Here is a 19,025-nt window from a genome sequence, read left to right on the forward strand (position 1 = left end):
AGATTGTTGTGAAGGAACAGTTAATATGGAGGATTTCAGCTATGTTTTGCACCCTCTTGCACTGTTAATTAAATCTGGAATTACTATTGCAACAAAACAATGCGGCTAAGGAGAAAAGATGAGGATGGCACATGGGTAAACTTGAAGTGCACATCACTTTTTAACATTTAATTCAACTTGTTTATTGCCCTCTCACTGGTCGGTCTGAGTGTGTGGAAAGAATGAACTGTTATAATTTTCTGCCATGTGTGACAAGGCACTTCCTCCACCTGGGCAGGCTCAGCACATCTCCCCTCTGGCAGTGGGGCCTGGTATAAGTCAGCCCCACTCTGGACAGTATTTATTCACCCTCTTGAGGGTTTATTTCCCAATATTTTCTGGGCAGGCCACAGGAGTGCCCCTCCACCAAACAAACAGAAAAAGAAACCAGTTCCAATGTCCAACAAAGGGGGACATCTTTCCCTACCCCTACTCTGAGGGTGGGTGGCCTTGTTATTGGCCCTGGGGTGCCAGTCCTTCCCCTAAACAGGCAATATGTTATGTAGCTTCCCATGTAGGGAGAAGATCAGCCATCTACCCTGCAGCAGCTTGTCTCTTCCCCTCTCTTACTGGAGGAGGAGTTTTTAACGGTCTCAGGCAGCCCTTAATTGGACTCAGGTGTCCCTAATTGACCTGAGGTAGCCCCTTTTCAGCTTATAGGGAAAAGGGCCTTTTTCATTCTAGGTCTAATATACCTGCCTTGGCATTTTGAGAAGCAGATTGTTTCTTTACTGCCTCATGGACAGCTGCAAGCATGAACATGACCAGGGGAATGAAAACAGCATGCAGAATTCTTGCATTCCTTAGCACAACCTTCTGTATTAGGGACTTTTTTATTGATATGGGATGTTGAAGTTGAAGATCTCAAAATGGAACAACTGTTAAGTGTGATTTGATCATCCGGGCAGCAGTTGGTTTGCATAATCTCAAATGTGTACAACTGTTGTGAAATTGAGGTGCTGAATTCCAGAACTTCAGTGTGGAGCTTTTTTCTTTCTTTGATTAACAAGCCACCACTAGTCCATTTTTAAGGTTCTTCCATCAAGAAAACTATATAACTTAACAAAATTTTATTTCTTTATTTGCAAATGAATTTCGTTTTGAAAAACAAAACTATGCTTCTACAGCTGTCCAGCCTGTCTTTGTCATGCATGATAAAACAAATAGAGAGAGAGAGACACACACTTAGTAAGGTATGTAGTCTACCCTGCCAATGCAAGATTATTCCCAGCAGTATATTATCTAGTGCTTTGTCAAGTTTAATTTTACATTGTCAAGAGAGGTAGATCTACAGTCTAATACATCTCACCATTCAGAAGCTTTCTTGATTTTCTTTTTTCAGTCTATATTTCCCTGTTATCTATTTCATTTAATCATTCCTGGTTATATCCCCGTTGTATCAGTCTGCAGAATTCTTCTTCCTTCTGTGGTGTTTACATCCTCCCTATAGCTCTAGCTTTCCTGTCATGTTGCCCTACGGTAGTACAATTTAGAGACTGTTATAGACCAATTGAATCAGTAACCCAGTTTCTCTTTTGTTAAATGAGAGGTTAAATGTGGCAGGATGTGTAGTTGTTTCAGACAAAAATACATCTTGGGTACATGGTGAAGCAGCAGGCTGTGTCACATCAGAAACCTTGAAGTGTGGTTATCTCATAACAACTAGACTCCCTGGTGTTTTTAACCCACCTAGAAAATTGTATACCTGGCCATTTGAGTGGCAAAATAAATAGTAAGGTTAAATAGTATTGAACTTGTCATGAATATAGGGGGAAGGGTAGCAACCTTTATGTATGCCAGCCCTTTCAGTAGCATAAAATCCCTCCTTGGCAGCTGTACTGGATTGCTTAACCCTTTGGGAGTACCTTGACATGAAAGACCTCCTAAATTTATATTCTACCATCTTAGCTTAAACTTTCTCCGAGGCACAAATTCCTTTCCTTGTCCTTGGATAGTATATTGCTGTCACCGCCAAGTGATTTACACAAAAATTCAGGGAAGGGTCACTTGCAACCCCTATTGCCCCCTCCCCAATATATCCCCCCAAACCCCTTCACCCCCTTTCCTGGGGAGGCTTGAGAATAAAATACCAATCAGTTGCCTTAGCACCATGAGCTTAACCAGATCCTTTGTCTTTAGGACACTGAAATCAATCAGGTTTTTAAAAGAAGAACTTTTATTATAAAGAAAAAAGTAAAAGAATCACACCTGCAAAATCAGGGTGGAAGGTAACTTTACAGGGTAATAAAAACAGGAATGAAACAACCTCTATAACACAGGGAAATTCACAAGCCAAAACAAGAGATAACCTAACGCATTTCCATGTCCGACTCCCAGTTTCTGTGGTTTTAGATGGATTATTCCAGGTATATTCTTCAGGAGATATTGTACTTGCTTGGCTTCTCCCTCCATCCGGAGAGGGAACAACACAGAGAACAACAAAACAAATCCTTCCCCTGCAGATTTGAAAGTAGCTTCTTTCCTCATTGGTCCTTCGGGTGAGGTGCCAACGGGGTTATTTGAACTGCTTAACCCTTTACCAGTAAGGCAATCCAGTACAGCTGCCAGGGAGGAATTTTATGCTACTGAATGGGCTGGCATACATAAAGGTTGCAACCCTTCCCCCTATATTCATGACAGAACTATATGGTTGTCACATAACGTCATGGATTAGAAACTTAGTTGGCCAATCAGATTGTTCTTTGTGTTAACCAATTTCTGGTAAATCACTAATTTTCTTGACTGGCAAGCAAGATACTCAAGTATGGAAGCAGCCCCACTAGGCTAGTGGAGATTTGGAATCCTCTGAAGCTCTTCTGGTAGCAAAAGGAAGACAATTGAGTCATTCTTCCCTTATTGCAGATGATGCTCATTGTTTGTTCATGGCAGTCAGAGATGGTGAGCTGACCATTAAATAATCTCTTATGGACCACTGAATAGGTGGATTTTGTTGTATAAAAAGAAAGAAGAGAGTTCTAAAAAAGTCCCCAAATGACAGAGTTGAGGGAAACAATCACATCACAATTTAAAGTAGTTCACCGCTTATTATCTGCTATCACTCATAGAATCATAGGACTGGAAGGGACCTCAAGAGGTCTTTTAGTCCAGTCCCCTGAATTCAAAGCAGGACTAAGTATTATCTATACCATCCCTGGTAGGTGTTTGTCTAACCTGCTCTTTAAAATCTCCAACGACGGAAATTCCTCAATTTATTCGAGTGCTTAACCACCCTGACAGTTTTTCGTAATGTCCAACCTAAACTTCCCTTGCTGCAATTTGAGGCCATCGCTTCTTGTCATTACCTTCAATAGTGAACAACTGTGGTAGACCGGTATGTGTTCTGTGAAAGTATCTACATATGAGGATCAGCATCAAGTGTACAGGCAAGACAGCAACCATTAAAGTACTTGCAACTCATGCTGGAAAACACACCAGCAATAATTGTCCAATTACCGTCTAAATATTTAGAGAACAGACTTAGAGCAAATAAGTGGAAAAAGGCCTAATTCTATGTCTGAATCTAGGCCTTTTTTCACTTATTTTCTCTACAGTTGAGAATCTAAGTATTTGTATGCGTTCTTGTCAAATTTTCTTCTCAAAGCAACTATTTGCAGATTGGAAAGCTTTTGAATTCTCTTTTACACAGAAACTATTGTTATAACTCTCAAACAAATTGGTAATAGATTCATTCGACTGTACATCCCTAAACAAACAAAACAAAAATACTGTTCTCTCTGAGTTTTTTGTAGTTGCTTTTAATGTTGATTTTGCTTCTGAAAAGTTTTATCTGTAACTCAGCCCTAAATATGTTTTGGGTTGTTTTTTATCCCTTCTTTTTGTCTGCTTGGCCACATTCTGAGATGCTTTTTAAAAAAAAGTTATATAGTCCACAGCTAAAGAACTCTTTCCCACATCATAAGGTGAAGATCATTTTCACTGAAACACACATCCAGGCTTCCCTTTGTCTTGAGGAAGTGTGTTGAAGCTTGGGGTTCTTCCCTGAGACACTGATGGATTGCTTGATATAAATGTATCCATCACTTTCAAAGGCCTTCTGGTCCTAGGATTCTTAACCACACTAGTGGAGAAGAGTAATAGAATGAGGTGTAATTGCTGTTCATTATTTTCATATATTGTAGCAGTCAAAAGTATTCCAGGCACTCCATGGAAGACACAAACAAATAAAAGGAAGTTCTTCTTCACGCAGCGCACAGTCAACTTGTGGAACTCCTTACCTGAGGAGGTTGTGAAGGCTAGGACTATAACAATGTTTAAAAGGGGACTGGATAAATTCATGGTGGCTAAATCCATAAATGGCTATTAGCCAGGATGGGTAAGAATGGTGTCCCTAGCCTCTGTTCGTCAGAGGATGGAGATGGATGGCAGGAGAGAGATCACTTGATCATTGCCTGTTAGGTTCACTCCCTCAGGGGCACCTGGCATTGGCCACTGTCGGTAGACAGATACTGGGCTAGATGGACCTTTGGTCTGACCCGGTACGGCCTTTCTTATGTTCTTAAGACACTCAGAATGACCTGATTTTAAATTATTTGGTGGGTGCCACCTAATTTATGAGAATTCAGTCCCATGCTGCTGCTGACATCAAAAGCAGTTGCTATTTCCTGTTTGCAAGCACTTCCATAGATTGATAGATTATAAGGCCAGTGATCATCTAGTCCAAACTCCTGCATAACACAGACCACAGAACTTTCCTTTATTAATTCCTGTTTGAACTAGAGCATATCTTTTAGAAAAACATGCAGTAATGATTTTAAAACTCCAGTGATGGAGAATCTGCCACAATCATAGGTGAACAGTGCCAGTGGTTAATTAAAAAAGGTAATAATTGGAGATATACTAATCTCCTAGAACTGGAAGGGACCTTGAAAGGTCATTGAGTCCAGCCCCCTGCCTTCACTAGCAGGTCCAATTTTTGCCCCAGATTCCTAAGTGGCCCCCTCAAGGATTGAACTCACAACCCTGGGTTAAATAAGCCAATGCTCAAACCACTGAGCTATCCGTCCCCCCCAACAGTGAGCTATTACCCTCACTGTTGAAAGATTGTATACCTTATTTCTAGCCTGAATTTGTCTAGCTTTCAGCTTCCTGCCATTGGATCGTATTATAATCTACTGTATTGAAGAGCCCTTTCTTATCAAATGTCTGTTCCCCACATAGGTGATTATAGACTGTGATCAAATTATCCATATCCTCCTCCTTCAAGTGCTTGTTCATATTGATTCCAGTTAGGTGTGTATGTGCACCACATGCACAGTTTGCTGAAAGGTTTTTCCCCTAGCAGCATCCATCAGGTTGGCTCTGGAGCCCCCTGGAGTCCCACCTTCATGGCGCCGCATATAGGGTCCTGCCGACTCTCTGCCTCTCCAGTTCCTTCTTACCACCAGTGATGGTCATCGGAGCATTTCGTCTCTCATGTTCAATGAGCGATCCTCTAGTGTAGTGTTTCCGTAAATAGTTAAAGACGGTTTTTTAAAAAGTTGTTTGTAGATAGATAGATAGATATTAGGACTTGGGGAGTTTTCCCTCTCCTGTTTCCCTGTCCCTCTCCAGGGCTGTCCATGCCTTGAACCCAGGGGTTTAAGCCATGTGAGGTTTGCCAGAAGCTCGTGCCCAAGGGCGACCCACACTCATCTTGTCTAAAGTGCTTGGGGGAGTCCCATCAAACGGACAGGTGTAAGATCTGTAGGAGTTCTCACACTCGCACAAAGAAAGAGAGGGGCCACAGATTAAAGTTACTGCTAATGGAAGCAGCTCTGCGCCCTCAATCTAAGTCGAGCCCCATGGACATGGCACTGGGCTCCTCAGCATTGGTGCGCAGCGTGCCGGCTTGAATCCGGGAGGTGCCGAGGAATGACTCTGGTTTCAGAGACCCTCAGCACCAGCACTTCCTGGTGCTGAGCATGGCGCAGGATCGGTCTTGGCACTGCTCACAGTCCCCAGTCCCAAAGAAGCAGCACAGGAAGACTGATAGAGGGTGTTCCCCTTCCTGTGCAAGAGAATGGGAACCACCCAAGGAAGGGCGACCAGTGCAAGACTTCACCTCCCCTCCAGCTCTGGGAGTTTTGCATAGCACACTTCAGACGTTTGGAAGTATCCTATCTTCCAGGGTCACAGAACAAATCAGCAGACCGTCTCAGTAGGCCTTTTCACAATCATGAGTGGTCTATCCACCTGGATGTAATAAACAATATCTTCCAATATTGGGGAGTTCCCCAGATCAACCTGTTCACCACAAGGGCCAACAGGAAGTGCCTACAATTCTGCTCCTTCCTGATCCACAGCCCAGGTTCATCAGCAGACGCATTTCTGCTTCTATGCAAGGACTGCCTGTTCTACGTTTCCCTCCTATACCACTGACTCACAAGGTCCTCCTCAAAATCCAGAGCGATGGAACCTCAGTGATCCTGGTGGCACCTACCAGGCCATGTCAGCATTGGTACACCATGCTACTGGCGCTATCTGTAGATACTCCAAACACTCGCTGTTAGTTACAGACCTCATCACTCAACATATGGAAGGCTTTAGCATCCCAATCTCGAGTCTCTCCACCTCATGGCTTGGAAGCTGCATGGTTTGAACCCACTAGAGCTCACATGCTTATACTCCAAAAACCCTTCAACCAAAGCTACTTACCTGGCCAAGTGGAAAAGATTTGCGATTTTGTGCTTGCAAAGCCATATCCCTCTGACACCATCATTGGTCCCCTTTATCTTGGACTACCTCCTAAAGTTGCAACTTCAGGGCTTGTCTCACTCCTCGATAAAGGTTCGCCTGGCAGCCATCTCAACTTTTCACCCAGGAGACCATGGCTGCTCCATCTTCACTAACCAAATGTGCGGTGGTTCCTCAAGGGATTGAATAGATTATATCGTCATATTTGGCAGCTCGCCCCCGCTTGGCCCCATCTGAGCCCCTAGCGACATGCTCACTTCTGTACCTTTCCTACAAGGTGGCCTTTTTGGTTGCAATAACATCAGCTGGAAGGGTGTCCAAACTCAAGGCTCTCATATCTGACCCTCCATATACCATTTTTTACAAAGATAAGGTGCACCTGTGACTTCACCCGGCATTCCTCCTGAAAGTGGTCTCGAATTTTCATGCCAACCAAGACATATTCCTTCCAGTCTTTTTCCCAAAACCCCATGCCAATAGCCGCAAGCAGAGGCTCTACTCCCTGGACATACAGCGTGCACTGGCATTTTATATTGAACCAACCAAGCCATTCTGCAAGTTGAACCAACTGTTTGTTGTGGTAGCAGACGGGATGAAAGGCCTCACAGTGTCCACACAAAGGAAATCGTCGTGGATCACATCCTGTATCCAGGCTTGTTATGACCTGGCAAAGGTCCCTGACCCCGCTGACTGCGCACTCCCCCAGAGCTCAGGCATCCTCAGCAGCCTTCCTGGCCCAGGTAACCATCAGGAGATATGTAGAGTGGCAACGTGGTCTTCGGTCCACACTTTCACTTCACATTACTCCATCACCCAGCATGCCAGGAGCAATGCTGTGTGCAACAGGGCTGTGCTTCAGTCAGCGATTCCATGAACTCCAACCCCACCTCCTAGGTAAGGCGTGGGAGCCACCTAATTGGAATCAATATGAGCAAGCACTTGAAGAAGAAACGGTTACTCACCTTCTTGTAACTGTTGTTCTTTGAGATGTGTTGCTTATATCCATTCCAAACCCACCCACCTTCCCCTCTGTCAGAGTATCTGGTAAGAATAGGGTGACCAGACAGCAAGTGTGAAAAATCGGGACGGGGATGGGGGGTAATAGGAGCCTATATAAGAAAAAGACCCAAAAATTAGGACTGTCCCTATAAAATCAGGACATCTGGTCACCCTAGGCAAGAAGGAACTGGAGAGGTGACCGGTCCTATATGTGGCACCATGAAGGCGCAGCTCCAGGGGGCTCCAGAGCTGACCCGATGGTTGCTGCTAGGGGAAAATCCTTCTGGCGAACTGTGCATGCGGCATGCGCACATACCTAATTGGAATGTACATGAGCAACACATCTCAAATAAGAACAGTTACGAGAAGGTGAGTAACCATTTCTTCTCTTTGATAAACCAAATAGATTGAACTCATTGAATCTGTCACTATAAGGCACGTTTTCTAATATTTTAATCATTCTCGTGGCTCCAACCATGGAGAATCAGGTCCATTGTCTATGTTGTATGGTTTGTGAAATTATATAGAAGTGGTACAGAATAAAAAATTAATAACAAAAGTACTGAAAATATAATTTAATTAATTGGGTAACATTCAGACTTTAAGGTCCATTGTTTTGTGCCTTTCCTGTGTATGCAAACACTTCAGCAAATCAGCACAACGTTTTTTAAGTGAGCAAGTTTTTCTAAGCACTGCTCCTGGGATGCTTTGAAGATTGTTCAGTCTTAGTCCCAGCAGGATTACCAGTACTCCCAGTGCTACACCACTCTCATGCCCACAGTAGCCACAACCCTGCAAACTATCAATCAGCACTGCAGGTGGTTTACTGTCCGCACTGTAAAAAGAATAACTCTTTCTTTTTTGCACTGGTGGGGTTGGGGAGAGGAGTGTGCGTGAGTATCTGCCTGCACTAGGAAAGAGGATATTGGCTTTCGTTTTGTTGCCTAGTATCCTAGCTTGTGACTCAGCCAGTTCATTTCTGCTCTTGTATTTGTGAAAAATGTAAATATAGATTAAACATCAGAAAATGATACTATTTTTATATGCCAATAATTTCCTTTTGTCCCCTTTTCAAATATTAATCTTTGCTCTGACACTAACTCTAACCAGATGAGATTTCTGACTCTAGAGAATTTTGAATGTAGAATGGCTCTCAGTACTGTAACTCAGGGATCACTACTGCAAGCTTATGATTGAAAAAAAATGTTCATGTTACCTTTCCCCACACTCTAAGATGTTCTGTTTCACTTTGCACTTAAAGGAGATTCCTTTAGGATCACAGAAGGCAATATGCTTTGTATCCTGGAACAACCAGTTCTTTTACCACCTTAAATCATGAGAGAGGAAAAATGGTGTGATGTGACTGTTAATAATATTTATAATGGATGAGTTACACATACTAAAATGCTCTTTCCCTCATTTCCCTGTGGAAACTTTTCCTGCATATTTTCTTGGTTCAAGGACTGCCTGACTTCAGCACTGATGTGTGCTGCTATTCCTGGCAATATGATGCAATGATAAAGAAGCACAAAGCACCACTTTCTGGAAATGTCGTTTTAGTCCTGAAGGGTATGAATTCAGTGAAATCTCCAACTCTTGGAACTAATTATAATAACACATACTTGGTAACTTAACCAGTAGATAGAGGTTCTTTCATCATGAATGGCACAAAGAAATTTGACCAGCTGGACAAACAAGATTGTTTTGAAATTTTCTTCTTCAGAAGATGAGCAAGAGAACAGTACGCTAATTGTAAATGTCCTCTCCATCAGATCCTTTGGTATAAGTCTGTCTCTCTAAGAGGCTACTCTATGCTGATTGCCTATTCCATCAAAGTATATTATAAACACCTTCCTCAGAACTCTAGAAAACATTTGATTCCTGTTAAAATGGGAGCACAGTCTTGCAAATAAGTCCATTAGTATATTTCCTGTGTATTGCTACTTGTTTTCACCAGAAACTTGATTTAGTTTTGGAAGTCAGAGCAGATGCTTTGTATTATCCATATAGCTTATATTTCAAAGTGTGTAAGGGAGAGTAGTTTACAAAGATGTATTGTCTGGCATTCAAAACACTAGAATAAAATTCTGCTTTCATTACTGTGGCACAGACAGGTACAAGGGGAATGGCAGCCCCCAAACAGGGTGCATGCAGGCTGAACGGTGGCTGTGAGAGAACTGGCTGGGGTAACATGCCCAGAAACATTCCTTGCTGCTGCAGAAGTAGCATCTGTAGTGTGTGTGCAGGAAACTCATGGCCTGGCTTTGTCCACAGCCCCCAGTATTCTTCTAACTGTGGTAAATGATTGAGTCATTCTCACTCACTCTCCCTGCCCCAATGGCTCTTTAAGTATGAGGGTCATAGGGCCAGAGAGAATGACTCTGCAGCCTGGTGGCTAGGGCACATACTTGGAAGCGCCAGGGTCCAATCCCCCGCTCCAGTGATGCTTTATTTATACATGATGGAACAGCGTCAAAATGAAAGAGCCCCACATCAGAATATCCCATAGCTCAGTGGTTAGACCACTCTCCTGGGAGGTGAGAGACCCCTATTCAAATCCTTTCTCCCCATCAGGCAGAGCAGGGATTTGAATCCAGGTCTCCCAGTTAAGTGCTCTAACCAGTGGCCTAATGGGCACTATCTATCTCGTGTTTTGATGGGACCCAATCTGGTAGATGGCATCTGACCACACCAACCAAGTTAGGCCCAGTGTGTGACTTAGATACCCCTACCCCAGTTCCCGGATTGCTCTGGGCCTTAGGCAGGAGATAGGCACCCACATGCCAAGAGAGAGACAGCAGTGCACATGCCCAGAAACAGAAACCTAGGTGCCTTGAGAACTTCTACAGCAGAAATTTTAGGCACAAAGTAAGTTTAGGTGCTTGTAGGGTTAGGCAATGGCCAAGTGGATCGCAGTGGTGTAAAACTGAGATTTAGGTTCTGGGGCTCTGTCTGTAAAGCAGCAAAATACTTAAGCACATGCTTAACTTTAAGCATTCAAGTCATTCCATTGAACTCAATGTTAATAATATAAAGTGAGAAAATATTTAGTATTTTCACTCCAGCTTTTAATATTTACATGCTATACAAATTAAAATTGTGATATCACACACATACCATATATCACTGAATATTGAGTAAACAGGATTAAACATTTCCCTCTCTTCACCAACGAATAAATGTAGTAGATTTCAATTCCTTGGTGACTACTTTGTGTTTTCCTGCACAAGGGATTTTTGCACTGGTGTAGCTACACTGACTTAGCCTTTGAAGCCAGGGAAGCTACACTCCTGTGCAAATCATTCTTTACACTGATGCAGCTGCATCAGTGTACCTGCCTTAGTGCTGAAATTTCTATTGTAGTCAAGCCCTCAGAAGCCATCTTTTCAAATGCCATCACCCCATAAAGAGAGAAAGAGGAAGGGAGGAAAAGCTCCTGGAATGTCTTAGATATGGCTTCAGTAGTAAAAGTTCCCTGAAAGTTCCAAATAAATTTCTGTTAATGGTTAAACATCTTCATTCCTTCCACATAGCACAAAAAAAAACCCTTAATTATCATTTTCTTCAGAAATTCTTTGATTCAAAGATTCACATGTGCATAAAGTTATATTTTTAAATTATAATGGTGTAGAGCGCCACCTAAATAAATTCTACTTATCACTTGGCTGTTTTTTCAGTTGCAGTCTCGAATTCTCCAGTTAGAAGCAATTCAGTCTATCTAGCATCAAAGTGAAGAATTCTTTTCTTCTCTTTCTTTTCTGAGTTCCCAAGGTCTTCCAGTCACAACTCCAAAACACAGGCTCACCAAGGAAGTAAACAAGCCAAAATGTTATTAGTAAATAAAAAAAAATTACTTGCAAATATTTGTGTGTCTAGAACTTCCTCCCCTTTTGCCACGCTGTTTTTCACAGCCTCTTTTATTCACTAACTCGTGAACATTCTGGAGAGGTAATATTTATTCATCAAAATGTGTTTAGCAAGCAAACATCATAAAAACAAGCATGAATAATGTTCATGATTTCATTCTCACTAGGAGAGCTGCAGCAGCTGTTTTGTAAGCTCTTTGTGGAATGGGAGTTGGAAAGAGAAATAAAAATAAAACTTTTTTTAAAAAGCAACACTAGTGAGGTGGTGTGGTGAAAAATTATTTCAACCACCACCAAGTAGGGTTGAACAGGGCTATCTAGTCTGGCAGGGATTAACCTGGTCGTCCATCTGTGTGCTTGAGGGCAGCCAGGCCGTGAAGAGAGGAGAATAACTACAGTGGAGCACATACCCTCCTGGTACCTCCTGGCCTGGTAGTATCAGAGGTATATGCTGTGCTATGCATTTAGAAGACAATCTGAGGAGCTGGAGAGAACAGTGGCAAGCAGCAGGTGCACCAGGTAAAGAAAGCAGCACTACAGCAGCAGCCAGTAGTTTCCTCCATGCTGACATCAACAAAGTGCTGGTGCGGGGTCCGTGCATGCACACGGATCAGAGAACAAAGAGCACCAAGACAGCATCCTCCATGACAGTATGCAAATATTGGAGATACGTGTCACAGGTCAAGATAACCACACATGGATTCCCCCTCAGTGATTCAACAAGGGCACCCACTCTCAGTGTTGGCTCTCTTGGGGGAGACACATGTCCCTCTCCCTTTGGATTGGGGTATTCCCAGGCTGCACAGTTCCCTGTCTTCATTGTGTTATTCCTAGCACAGACAGGTTGCCCAAGAACACCTGCTTGCTTTCTCTTCAGAGATGGATAACTGTGTAACTGCTACAGTTATAAGTTACCACACAGCTCTTTCGAAGCAAGCCTACTTTATTCTTATGGTACAAAGCATCGCAGAGAAAATATAGTAAACACAATAAAAGAACCTACACACATGCCAATAAGGTTAGCAGGTTTCATCTTAACTCTCAAATGGACTCTGGCAGGTGCAGCCTTTTAATACCCCACCTTAGGGGCATCCTTGCAAGTTCATTGGAGCTTCAGTTCAGAACAAGCACACAGACTTATGAGGCCTCTGTAGACCAAGTCCTTCTAATCCTCCCTTAGGGATTGGGCCCTCCATAGACCACGGTTCCTGTCCATTTGCTGGATCAAGAAGAAGGCCCTAAATTAATTTAAAATGGGATTTCATACACAAGTCTTTCCTTTGTCTCTTGGTCTCTGGAGAATCCAGTTTGAATGTGTACGTGCATATCTGCTGGGGGGATGTAAGTGGCTTCAAAGGCTGATCATGGCAGAAGTTCATTACCATTTCCCATGCCTATTAGAGAAGGTTCATACAGTGCCACAATAACACATATACAGTTACATTTTAATACAATGTACCCCAAAGTTGGTAACCCCAATTCAGTAAGGTTTAACTTAACTCAGTAAAGCTTATCTTAATTCCATAAAGTTTGGTCAGGATAGTAACAGGATACTGTCAGGCTGTCACAATGTGAACAAGCTCTGATGAAAAATGTCTCCTCATGGTACCAAGTTAGTCCCATTGAGATGGGTGACTAGTTATTTTCTGGTTTGATAAAAAGTAATTTATAACATGTTGTCATTGGTTAAAATAAAGTTGATCAAGTATAATAATTTAGTGCTTAAGAATATGCTTTAATCCCACTAAAGTTAAACAAATCAATAAATGTTTTGTTGAATGGAGGCCTTAAATCTGTTGATGATATAAGAATAGTTGTATATTAGTCCTACTGTCAGCTGCATACATTTGCATTGCAACTAAGTAATTAAAACCTGTCTTCAATGTAGAGTATTTAAGATTGGAAGATAACTGAAGAACATGATGCTTATCTCTAGTTTTAAGTGCCTCGAAGGTTAATTACTTTATTGCCCTACAGTACTATGCTTACAAAATTTGCAATGCATATCATTCACTCCTACTATATAGAAATATCAGTATACTGAAGATTTTTTAAATCTAGTGAGATGTAGAAGATTTGCCAGTTAAAACATTTTAATTAATTTTTGTGAAAGAGAGAGAGTGAGAGAGAGTTGGGACAGTGTACTTTCACCAATAAATGTGTATAATTAACAAATGTAATGTGTGATCCATTTTTAAAGATTCTGAATATAAAAACTGAGACTTTTTTTAAATTGGAAAAATCAGACCATTACATATAATTATCAGGGGAACTATACTGATGTTTGTTTAGTTTATTCAAATGTCAGGCACTACTATCTTAAGTACAGTGTGCATCTGGGACAAAATTAAAAGGGAAAACATTCCATTAAAAATAATTATTTTGATTTTTTTCTGCTATTAATGCAAAGCAAGTTTTGCATAGATCAGTCCATCCCAGTATTGTCAAATTTCAAATTAATTAGCTTTTAACGCTAATGACTATTTCTGACAAACCAAAATTAAACAAACTGCCAGTTAGTAATTTTGCAAATTAACTACTAAGGGGAAACAGCTGCATAAAAATTTCCTACAGTTAGAGCCCAATCTGGTAGTGTATAGATTCAGTGATGCAGATTCAGGCCCTTAATGCATTTTAGTTTGAATTATCTTGAGATGGTTAAATGCCTTAGAAAGAAAACACCACATTTCTATGAGCTCTGTCTTTAATACTCTTAAAATAGGTGTGTTTTAGTGGCTGCAGTTGCAATGGAAATGATATAATTTAAGATACTTTTTTATAGTTTATCTTTGATGCTCTGATTTGGGCATGTGTATCGTTCAGGCACTTTAGTGTTGGTATATTACTAAAACAGGAAACATTGAGTCCATTCAAATAAATGAGGGATAATGAGGGAGTTTTCAGTGTAATTATGGCAAGAATCGAAGTGGCCCTGCTTTTGGAATGAGAAGTTTTGCTAATTGAAGTTGTGTTGTATAGCATATCGTTCAGAGCATGAATAAAATGTTGGAACCTTTTTAATTAGCAACTATTTCTACTTGAATGACTGTACAGTTTCCATTCTATCAGTTATGTTGAGTAACTAATATGTAAGGTTCAGATTCTGTCACAGGTATTTTTAGTAAAAGTCATGGATAGGTCACAGGCATTAAACAAAAATTCACAGAAGCCCGTGACCTGTTGCTGAATTATACTCAAAATGTGGGGGCTCTGGCCCCAGGCAGCTTCTCCAGCCCCACTGCTGTGGGGCAGGGGCTGAAGCCAAAGAAGTCACGGAGGTTCATTAAAGTAATGGAATCAGTGACCTCCATGACAAACTTGTATCCTTTACTAATAACTGTCTTTCTGATTTGTGATTTTGTCCTCACCCACAACTATTTCACATTTGGGGACAATATATATCTTCAAGTCAGTGGCACTGCTATGGGTACCCGCCTGGCCCCTCAGTATGCCAACATCTTTATGGCTGACTTAGAACAACGCTTCCTTAACTCTCGTTCCCTAACGCCCCTACTCTACTTGCGCTACATTGATGACATCTTCATCATCTGGACTCATGGAAAAGAAGCCCTCGAGGAATTCCACCGAGATTTTAACAATTTCCATCCCACCATCAACCTCAGCCTAGACCAATCCACACAAGCGGTCCATTTCCTAGACACTACTGTGCTAATAAACGATGGTCACATAAATACCACCCTATACCGGAAACCCACTGACTGCTATACTTACTTACATGCCTCCAGCTTCCATCCCGGACACACCACACGATCCATTGTCTACAGCCAAGCTCTAAGATACAACCGTATTTGCTCCAATCCCTCAGACAGAGATAAACACCTACAAGATCTCTATCAAGCATTCTTAAACCTACAATACCCACCTGCTGAAGTGAAAAAACAGATTGACAGAGCCAGAAGAGTACCCAGAAGCCACCTACTACAGGACAGGCCTAAAAAAGAAAATAACAGAACACCACTAGCCACCACCTACAGCCCCCAACTAAAACCTCTCCAGCGCATCATCAAAGATTTACAACCTATCCTTAGAGATGATCCCTCACTCTCACAGATCTTGGGAGACAAGCCAGTCCTCGCTTATAGACAGCCTCCCAACCTGAAGCAAATACTCACCAGCAACCGCACACCATACAACATAAACACTAACCCAGGAACCTATCCTTGCAACAAAGCCCGATGCCAGCTCTGTCCACATATCCATTCAAGTGACACCATCATAGGACCTAATCACATCAGACACGCCATCAGGGGCTCATACACCTGCACATCTACCAACGTGATATATGCCATCATGTGCCAGCAATGCCCCTCTGCCATGTACATTGGCCAAACCGGACAGTCTCTACGCAAAAGAATAAATGGGCACAAATCTGACATCAGGAATCATAACATTCAAAAACCAGTGGGAGAACACTTCAACCTTTCTAACCACTCAGTGACAGACTTGAAGGTGGCAATTTTGCAACAAAAAAACTTCAAAAACAGACTCCAAAGAGAAACTGCTGAACTTGAATTAATATGCAAACTAGATACTATTAACTGTGGGTTAAACAAAGACTGGGAATGGTTGGGTCATTACACCAATTGAATCTATTTTCCTATGTTAAGTTCTCCTCACACCTTCTATGGGCCATCTTAATTATCACTTCAAAAAGTTTTTTTCCTCCTGCTAATGATAGCTCATCTCAATTGATTAGACTCTGCCTGTTGGTATGCATACTTCCACCTTTTCATGTTCTCTGTATGTATAAATATCCCCTGTCTGTGTGTTCCATTCTATGCATCCGAAGAAGTGAGCTGTAGCTCACGAAAGCTCATGCTTAAATAAATTTGTTAGTCTTTAAGGTGCCACAAATACTCCTGGTTTTTTTGTCTTTCTTAAGTGGGTTTTAGCCCACAAAAGCTTATGCCCATATAAATTTGTTAGTCTCTAAGGTGCCTCAAGGACTCCTCATTGTTTTTGCTGATAGAGACTAACATGGCTACCACTCTGAAACCTGTCTTTCTTTTGTATGTGAAACCAGGTTCCTTTTTAATTTCAGGATTATTCTCAAAATGTGTAACAGAGATGAATTCTTGAAAGCGGGGGCCAGTCATCTATTTAAATATAGTAGGTAAAACTTAAAGGTGTATTGAAATCAATACTCTACTTTGTAGCTCATTAAAAATATTTCGGTATCCCAGTCTGATAAGCCATTGATTAATAGAATTTTGCGGCAAAATATGAGTTTGATGCAGTGCTATGGGTTGATTTTGCTGAATTCATAGGATTTAACATTTTATCTTTTTATATGTATGGCATGTTCCAGACCTAAATAGAAAAGGAGAAAAACAGTTTAAGGACAGGGTGGAAAAACAATATCTAATAATTGGTGAGGAGTTGCAGTTAGACAGTTGATTGCATTCAGCAGCAGCATGGGAGTCTGTAATCACTGTGTCGCCATGCAGCACCAACAGAGTAAATAAAGAAACAAACATTTTGGGAACTGCATGTGGCCCCAGTGCAGCCCCTCCTGTGAGTATGCAGTGGAGTCATTAGGTCCATTTATACGTACCATTCTAGGAAAATGTCATCTCCAAGGTGAAACTGGAGCTAGTTTTGTTCTGCATAGAACCAGTCAAACAAACGAAAAACCTAAAATCTAAATAAGAAGGTAAGTTAAGGCCTGATTCAAAGCCCATTGACGTCAATTGAAAGGCTCCCAATGAGCTTTGGACCAGGCCTTTCATTATTATCTCATTGAAAGTGCTAATTCAGAACACTGAATTGTAATCAAACCTTTCTTCTTTTCAGTACAATATACTATGGACAAAAATGGCTATTTACTTGCATTATTTTGAGGTGACAAAGATCGATACCCCTTCGCTAACATCTCCTCCAAAAAAACCCAAATTCAGCAAGATGGAAACTCATTCCTGCAGAGCACACTTAGATTATGTGTTCAGACCGGAAGCACTTTTATAGCTTGTGTTTAAAAAACAAAACAAAACACCTTTTAAAAGGTATTAAGTATCACTTAGGAGAAAATAAGCAAAACTTCTCCTTTCCAGTTTAGGTGAATTAATCATGGAAAACACTTAATACAGGAAAGTCAAATGAAATAAAATAGTGGGTTTTTTGCACTGACGGCTGTTAAGGATTTTTTTTTAAAATATTAAACTGTCTACACTGAATTAAAGTAAGATTTGCAAAAGTGCCTAAATGACTTAGGAATACAAGTCACGTACACACTTCTGAAGATCTCACCCTAAATCTTTCCTTCTAGGGAAATACAGACATATTTAGGCCTGTATAAATAGACCCATTGAACTTGATTCAGAATTGGAATTGGTTTCCTCTAATAAGGCTTTGCTAGCTGGGCCCAGTGGACTAGCACCATTAGAGGAAGGAAAGGGACTGGACACAGTCAATAGGAGTAGTTGTCCCCACACTTACCACCAAAGGCAGAATGATTTCAAGCAGGGCCCTGTGGATTTTTTCCAACATGGAACTCCCATTATGTAATCACTCTTTCATTCCCCTACACCACTCCACCCAATCCCATATACTCTGATGCTATCTAGGATCAGACAGGGTGAAGATAGGGATGATTGGCCTTCGCCAGTGCATTTTCAGGGATCAGAGTCCAGGCCAGCTGCTTGATTTCGTGATGTTACTGTTATCTATTGTGCAGTGTTGTTATATGGATTTAATTTGCTGTTTGAGAATTTGTCAGAACTTCGAAGGGGGAAACCCCTTGCAGATGGAGATGGGTTGTCCCTTTCCCATAATGTGAACATGTGAGCTAAGTCATGACTTATATGCAAGAAGTGGGAAAGAGAAGTTGGGTATGGAATGGACCTGAAAATAAAGAGAGCTTTGTAACATCACACCCCATCCTGCTTTGGGAAGGTTTATCTTATTTATTAGGAGCAGGCTTCATTCCTGTGGGGCCATCAGTATTTTAATTTTGATTTATTTGTAACTAGTTGGACTAGGAGATGCCTGAAACTTTTGGTTTTTATATTGGCTAAATAAAAGTTGAAGTGAGAGGTATTTACACTCAGACACTCTTCTGTGAATTTTATTGCTGTTACCAACAATATATTAAGCTGAAATACAAGGCAACTAACACTAAAGTGGTGCATGTTTTTATTATTATTATTATTTATTATTATTATATTTTTCACTCACTGAATAATGGACATTTGTTGGTATTTGAGTCTTATAGCAGACGTGACCCTATAGTATAGCCTTTTATCTGGTAAGCCCTAAATACTGAGATAATTCAGTGATGACGTTATTTCTGTGCCAATACTTAAAATTGCTTGGGTGTGTCGGCTCTTGGTTACTAGGTTCAGTAAGGAGCAGGTAAAGGCAGGGGCGGCAAGCACTGCAGGCAGGCTGCCTTCGGCGGCTTGCCTGCAG

General features: G+C 41.4%; 1 protein-coding gene across 5 annotated transcripts in view; it reads left to right on the forward strand.

The window, feature by feature from the left end:
- Positions 1-19,025, forward strand: part of CNKSR2 (connector enhancer of kinase suppressor of Ras 2) — a 368,883-nt gene that overhangs the window by 256,293 nt on the left and 93,565 nt on the right. The window lies entirely within an intron of this gene.

Source organism: Mauremys reevesii, linkage group 1 (assembly GCF_016161935.1).
Source record: "Mauremys reevesii isolate NIE-2019 linkage group 1, ASM1616193v1, whole genome shotgun sequence".
Taxonomy (NCBI): domain Eukaryota; kingdom Metazoa; phylum Chordata; order Testudines; family Geoemydidae; genus Mauremys; species Mauremys reevesii.